The sequence below is a fragment of the Podarcis vaucheri genome (genome assembly GCF_965113315.1).
Source record: "Podarcis vaucheri genome assembly, chromosome: 17".
Lineage (NCBI taxonomy): Eukaryota > Metazoa > Chordata > Lepidosauria > Squamata > Lacertidae > Podarcis > Podarcis vaucheri.
In genome coordinates, this window is record NC_138755.1 from 13,592,741 (window position 1) to 13,599,815 (window position 7,075).

General features: G+C 44.6%; 1 long non-coding RNA gene across 2 annotated transcripts in view; it reads left to right on the plus strand.

Annotated features, from left to right (window-relative positions):
* Positions 1–7,075, plus strand: part of LOC309522132 — a 128,716-nt gene that overhangs the window by 22,961 nt on the left and 98,680 nt on the right. The window contains exons 3-4 of one of the 2 annotated variants that reach the window (XR_014214890.1): positions 3,116–3,995; positions 4,199–4,341. This is a non-coding gene — a long non-coding RNA (uncharacterized lncRNA). Of the gene's footprint in view, positions 1–3,115; positions 3,996–4,198; positions 4,675–7,075 lie in introns of those variants that run through there. The other variant, XR_014214891.1, reaches the window with a different exon arrangement.

Genomic DNA, 7,075 nt, shown 5'->3' on the forward strand with positions numbered 1-7,075 from the left:
AATCAAGGGGAAAAAAATCTTACGCAGCCTGTCCGCTTCTCCCAGAGCTTCTGGGGCTGCCAGGGGAAGCCTGGGTCCCCCCCCCAGCCCCAAAGAGCAAAGAAGCCAAGACAGCGAGCGGGATCCATCCCCAAAGAGCAAAGAAGCCATAGCCGCGTGCAGCCTCTCCTGGCCGGAGGGGCTGCACGCAGCTATGGCAATACCCCCACCTCCCTCAAAAGCCCACATGAGCCACACACCCTTTCAGGAGCGTGTGGCTCCTGCGGGCTTTTCTACGAGGAGGGAGAAGGGACTGAGTGGCCGCATCAGTCCCTTCTCCCTCTTGGGGGCATTTCCTGCTTGCCTCCTCCCTGCCTCCGCTCCATAAGACGTACACAAATTTCCCCTTACTTTTTAGGAGGGAAAAAGTGTGTCTTAGGGAGCGAAAAATACGGTACTTGGGCAAATCTTGCTACTTACCTGTGCTTTGTGGCGCAGGAGGACCCCACATGTCACAAAGGCCTTGAGTGTGGAAACACAGAGAGGGAGCTGTGCAGTCCTTGGGATCTGCCAGTTTGTCTAATAAAGGCATTTTTGTGTGTGTTAAGTGCCCTGTGGTACATTAAGGATGACTGTGGGTCTTTATGGGCCTTGCTGCTGAAATCCCAAAGTTCACTGCCCCAATATTCTGCTCCCAATGAAGGCAATTTTTGTTTTGTTTTGCTGCAACTTCCTGGCTGCTGCTGCCTAATGGCAGAATTAAAATGGTAGTTTCAAAAAGTACTACATATAGTGCTATTTTATCCTGCAGTCTGTTTTCCAAGGCCAAAATCCTTTTATTGTTCACTCGCAAATCCCATTTAACTAAGCTCCCCTGCAACGCTAATTAGTAGCTTTCTTATAGATTCTGCCCATTATTATTTTTTTGCTTTTAATTTAGTGCATTTGGGGGATTTATAATTTACCGCCCCTTAGTCAGCATCTGTTGCCAACATGCAGCTTTTATTACTTGCTTTCTCTTCCCCATCAATTTTTATTTGATAGCATTTTTTCCTATCTTATAGCAAAATAAAACTTATCTGAAAGGAAACCAGTAACCAAAGCCACTTCTCCAATGAGGACTCAAGTTGACTGACCAAGGAGCAATTAATCACTAATTCCTCAGCTGCAATGAACAAGAGAAAGCAGTAAAGGGAGAAGAGTGGGTAAGGAAGAAGCTTTTATCTAATCAAATTACAACTTTAATTTAAGTAGCATTGAAAAGCCTCAGAGCACTGCCCAAGTTGGAAAGGCAGGCACTGCAATTGCATTTTATTACTGTGCTGAAAAATAGACATAAATCAGCTATTAAACATGGCAGGAGACCATGTCAGAAAACCAGAGGGTTGCAAACATTTGGCCACATCACCAGGATTCTCAGGAAAGTGGAGAATGAATGACAGGGTCAGGGAAGACAGCTAGTCTTATAAAGAACACAAGTACCGTATTTTTCGCTCTATAAGACGCACCAGACCACAAGACGCACCTAGTTTTGGGAGGAGAAAAACAAGGAAAAAAATATTCTGAATCTCAGAAGCCAGAACAGCAAGAGGGATTGCTGTGCAGTGAAAGCAGCAATCCCTCTTGCTGTTCTGACTTCTGGGATAGCTGTGCAGCCTGCATTCGCTCCATAAGACGCACACACATTTCCCCTTACTTTTTAGGAGGGAAAAAGTGAGTCTTAGAGAGCAAAAAATACGGTAATTTATTGCAATAGTGCTAGGATAATTCAGATAATAAATCTATCCTCCCCCAGCTGATTTTAACTGCACCATTTTCACCCACCTGTAGAAGGTGCCATTGAAGTATGTGATGTTACATTAAATGTGGACAGAGAACAGTGAGCACCTGGGCTTGGTTTTTAGGTTCAGGAATCGGACAAGACAAGAACAACAAACTGGTAGCCGGCCAGCCCTAAATCGATGCCCCCAGCACGTTTAAGAAAACCACCACATCCATCTATGGCAGAAAAGAGCAGTTGCAACTAGAGTCCACTACAAGGAAAAATAACCTAGGAGCAGATATGTCTTCTGTATAATAGCTACCAAGAACTTTATAAAATGAGCTGCAGAATGCTATAAAATGAGCTGCAGAATGGGGGGGGGGAGTAGTAGTTTTAACCAATAAAGAAACTTGTATCAAATTGAGTCAGTGAGACTGCATGGGAGAGAAGCAAACAGAAACAATTTTTTGCAAAGAGGAAAGTACCGTATTTTTTGCTCTATAAGACTCACTTTTTCCCTCCTAAAAAGTAAGGGGAAATGTGTGTGCATCTTATGGAGCGAATGCAGGCTGCGCAGCTATCCCAGAAGCCAGAACAGCAAGAGGGATTGCTGCTTTCACTGTGCAGCGATCCCTCTTGCTGTTCTTGCTTCTGAGATTCAGAATATTTTTTTTCTTGTTTTCCTCCTCCAAAAACTAGGTGCGTCTTGTGGTCAGGTGCGTCTTATAGAGCGAAAAATACGGTATTTCCATTCTCAGAGCACACTGTGGACCGGGGTGTTTTGTTCCCTTAAACACTTGCACGTTTCAGAATATCCCTGGACTAGACTTGTTTGTTTAAATGGGAAAGAATGAATTCCAGACATCACCATACAACAGAGCAGGGCAGAACGCTGTCCTTCTCGATAAGAATACGTTTGATTAATAGTGAAGAGTGTGCGTCCATATGGCGCTCAATATCACTTGCCCTAGAACAGCTGTTTGTGAGATGCCACTTTCCTCAGCCTCCTGCAGCTCAGAAGCCAGCAACAGGCACCGAGGTATTTTATTTCTGCTCTGCAGCACATCAGTATTGTTGAACGGATATCCATGAAATGCCAAAACAGAAATTCTCACGTTCTGTGGAGTTATAGTTCCCCAAAAACAGATGGTGCCAAAGTTTCAAATTATATATCCCCCTAGACTACCCAGAAGAATTGTGGCAGTCATTAAAAAAACAAAACCACCATAAAAATATGCATGTCCCAAGCCTTTAATCTGCTGTTTTTGCCCCCATTTCAGGAGGAATCTAAAATAATCCTCAATTCGGTCTGATGCTTTACTCTTCCATAATGCTGCACTTCACAATGCTGACCACAATGATGATTTTCTTCAGGTTAAAACCCAAGGAAAAATCTGTACCAGCTGCCTTTCGAAACATCTTTGGGAGAAGAAAAGGCTAAATCCTACACAGAGCAGAGTCCCTAAGGCAGTTTGATGGCACCTTGTAAGCCTCCTTCCTGCAGCCAAGCGGGTGAAGAACGTTTTGCTCTGCTTTCCTTTGGACCACGTCAGCAAGACTGAGAGGAGGTCTTGTCATCTGGGCAGCTGAGGACCTCCAGACAAACTGCCCAGACATGCGCCCCAGAAAGGTCCCTTCAGGAAAAGCAACACAGGAGGCAGCAGTTACGAGTTCCCGGTCTCTGCAGCCACAGCAGGCGCTGTGATTCTCCAGCAGTTTGACTTCAGCCTTGGAGACGCACTCCATTGTCTCTCGAGACAGGCAGATGCCAACAAATGGTGATCTTCTACACAACATGAGATAATAGTCAAGTGTGTTCAAGTCATTTCATTTACCAAATCTCTGGTTTTAATTCTTTAAGTAGCCAAGCACATTGTTAATTTAAAAGTGCATAACGATATCTTAATTTTAAGGCCTCTGAATAGTTAGATGTCGAAGCGCTGCAAGCATGTTGCCCCACCTACAGGAAATGAGAGTTACATTTTCTTTGCTGGAGACAGGAGTTCTCTTTGCCAGGGATGGGGGCAAAGTGACAGGGCGGGGGGCACATATCAGTTGGTAGGGGCAGCAAGCATGCCTTGCCAGTGTGCAACTGGGAGTGCGTTTGCTCCCGATTTTGTGTGAGCTGTCCTCTCTCCACAGACCCATCGCTCGACACCACGCATGATGCGAAGGTGGGAGGAAATGGCCTCATGGGATAAAGGTTCCCTTCCCTTGCTTGATTCTGTACATAAACACCAAATAAAATACAGTGGTACCTCGGGTTAAGTACTTAATTCGTTCCGGAGGTCCATTCTTAACCTGAAGCACCACTTTAGCTAATGGGGCCTCCCGCTGCCGCCAGAGCATGATTTTTGTTCTCATCCTGAAGCAAAGTTCTTAACCTGAAGCACTATTTCTAGGTTAGCAGAGTGTGTACCCTGAAGCGTATGTAACCTGAGGTACCACTGTAGCCAGCCCCCTCTACTGCAGACCCGGTTGCAGAGCCCACCACTCCCAACTGTTTGCTAGGGGAAAGCAACAAACCCAAGGTGTGTTTTCCCTTCATTACAGCCTCCATGTTTCTAACCCATGCAAGTTAGAATACAGATTGCTATATGGTACTACTAAACACATATTTATGGAGGCAGCTGAGGCAGGTTTTGCTTCCAATATCTACATCTAACTAATCACTGTGCTTGGAGACAAGAAACACTTCCCTTTATCAGATCAGACTGACTCTCAATGTCTTTTGCATCTTCTACATGGCTTTGGCTCAGCCGTTTTAAGCTTTTTAGGTTTGGCACAGGGCTCTCTTTGCAGTCTGCTTACAGAAGCCAAGATTCTGGAGGAAGACCCATTTATAAAGGCTTGACCAAGAACAATCCACTCTTAACACAAAGGAAATGGTGTCCGCCTACATCCTAACCCTAATAAAACACTTTCAACCATAAGGCTGCATTTTAATGTATTGTTGCAAACAACTTCTGTTATGGGCAATTATTTGTTTACCTTGGTTGGCAAGATGTCAACAGATCAAGTATCAGGAGAGGGTGAAAGGATGTGTATCCCTCTGAAATTCAGCACTGGAAGGAAAAAAACTATTCCCTGAGGGGATGAGAAATTGCCACACTTGGCTCATAGCAGATGGCAGAACTCTGCAAAAAGGCATTTGGAAACTAAGGAGGATAGAGAATGTAACATGGAAGCAAGCGTCACAAAGACGTGCCAATATCATAACTGTGTCAGGCTGGTCATAATTCCCTTACAATTCTAGAAGCTTTTGCAATGACAACAGGAAGGAGATTCTGCTGACTCAGAACGTTGGTGATTTGTAGACATCTTTTGAGAGCAAAGCGAATTGAGAGCTTTCTTTTAGACATGGAGGGCAGTCTGGATTTAAACCAGCAGAAAGGGCACTTCTGATACCTGATCTCAGTGGAGGAGAGTGCTGTAGGAAATGGGGGATGGATCCTGCCAAACTTTAGACTGACAGGAGCAGGTGGAACTTGCACTCCTGCGATTGTGGGCAATTTGGATGAAAATGGCATACCTAGAGGTTGCCTGGTTCCTGATGTAACCCTTGAACACCCCTTCCAAAAACACCATGACCAGAGAGTGCTGGCAAGTTGTTTCCTGCCATAAGAAATCAGGACTTATCACAAGAGACAGCCTCTCCCCGGTGTTTTGCTTATGTGGAGTGCTGTGTGGTAGAAAGAGACATTATTCCCAGACATGCTGAATCACTCACTAAAACCCACGTTCAGCAGCAGCAGCTCATCCTTTGCTTCAATATCAGGTGTGACTAGGTTAGCCATATTGCTGCAACCCAGTCCTTCCCTTTGGAGCAGGGATTGGGACCCTGGGACCCCCCAGGCATCACTGACCTACAGCCCCCATCATGCCTGACCACCGGGCTCTGCTGGTTGGGACTGATGGGGAGACGGAGTCCAACAATAGCTGGAGGGTCACGGGATTCAAAACAACACATCCAACAGTCAACCTGGGTTGTGGTGGGCCTACCGCTTGGAAGGAAAAGGGGCCACCCCCCAAAACAAAAGTGGTTTCCACATACTGGGAGGTGGGTGGGACTGTATTATGTGTATGAAGGAGTGTCCCCAACCATATCGTTCTGCCTGGACACTGAGGTCAAGCTCTGAGGGCCTTCTGGCGGTTCCCTCCCTGAGAGAAGTGAAGTTGCAGGGAACCAGGCAGAGGGCCTTCTTGGTGGTGGCACCCACCCTATGGAATGCCCTCCCACCAGATGTCAAAGAAATAAACATGACCCCAGTCAAGCTGGCAAAAATTTATCATTTGCCTGATAATAAGTGTTGGAAATGTAAAGAGACTGAAGGTATCTTTTATCACCTTTGGTGGACATGCCCGAAGATTAAGGCCTTCTGGGAAATGATTTATAATGAAATGAAAAAGGTACTTAAATGTACTTTCTTGAAAAAACCAGAGGCCTTTCTCTTGGGCATTGCCGGCCATTTGGTGTCAAAAAGGGATAGAACTTTTTTTATGTATGCTACAACAGCAGCAAGAATACTCATCGCAAAGTATTGGAAGACACAAGATCTACCCACTCTGGAAGAATGGCAGACGAAGGTGATGGACTATATGACATTGGCTGAGATGACAGGCAGAATCCGTGACCAGGGAAAAGAGACGGCGGAAGAAGAATGGAGAAAATTTAAAAGCTATCTTAAGGACTATTATAAACTTGATGAATGTTAGAATGTTGTGGTTTTCAGGAATAAAGGGATACAGTGATATAAGGTCAGAATATAGAAAAGACTAAGATGACAGAGGGTGGAAAGGAACAATTGGGAGTTGCTATAAAATTTTGGACATTGGGATGCAGAAAGGGGGGGTATGGGGGAGTCCCGGAAAAGAGGTTTATGAAAAAGATGTTATGAAATTATACGTGTTTGTATGTCTTTTTAAATGTTTGTTTGTTCTTAAAAATTTTTGTAAAACCAATAAAAATTTTATATAAAAAAAAGAAATAAACAACTATCTGACTTTTAGAAGACACCTGAAGGCAGCCCTGTTTAGGGAAGCTTTTAATATTTGATGGATTATTGTATTTTAATATTTTGCTGGAAGCTGCAGAGAGTGGCTGGGGAAGCCTAGCCAGATGGATGGGGTATAAATAAAAAACTATTATTATTATATTCAGCTGCTTATAAATCAAGCACTCAATTGGCACCGTAAGCACCTCTGACATCCAAGGACTGCTTCTTGAGAGTAGCTGAGAGAGAAATTGAAGGCATCGGGCAGACTCAGCAAAGCAACAGCTGAAGCCAAGTGTTAGGATATTAACTGAGGGGGGAAGTGAGAGCTGTGTGAACT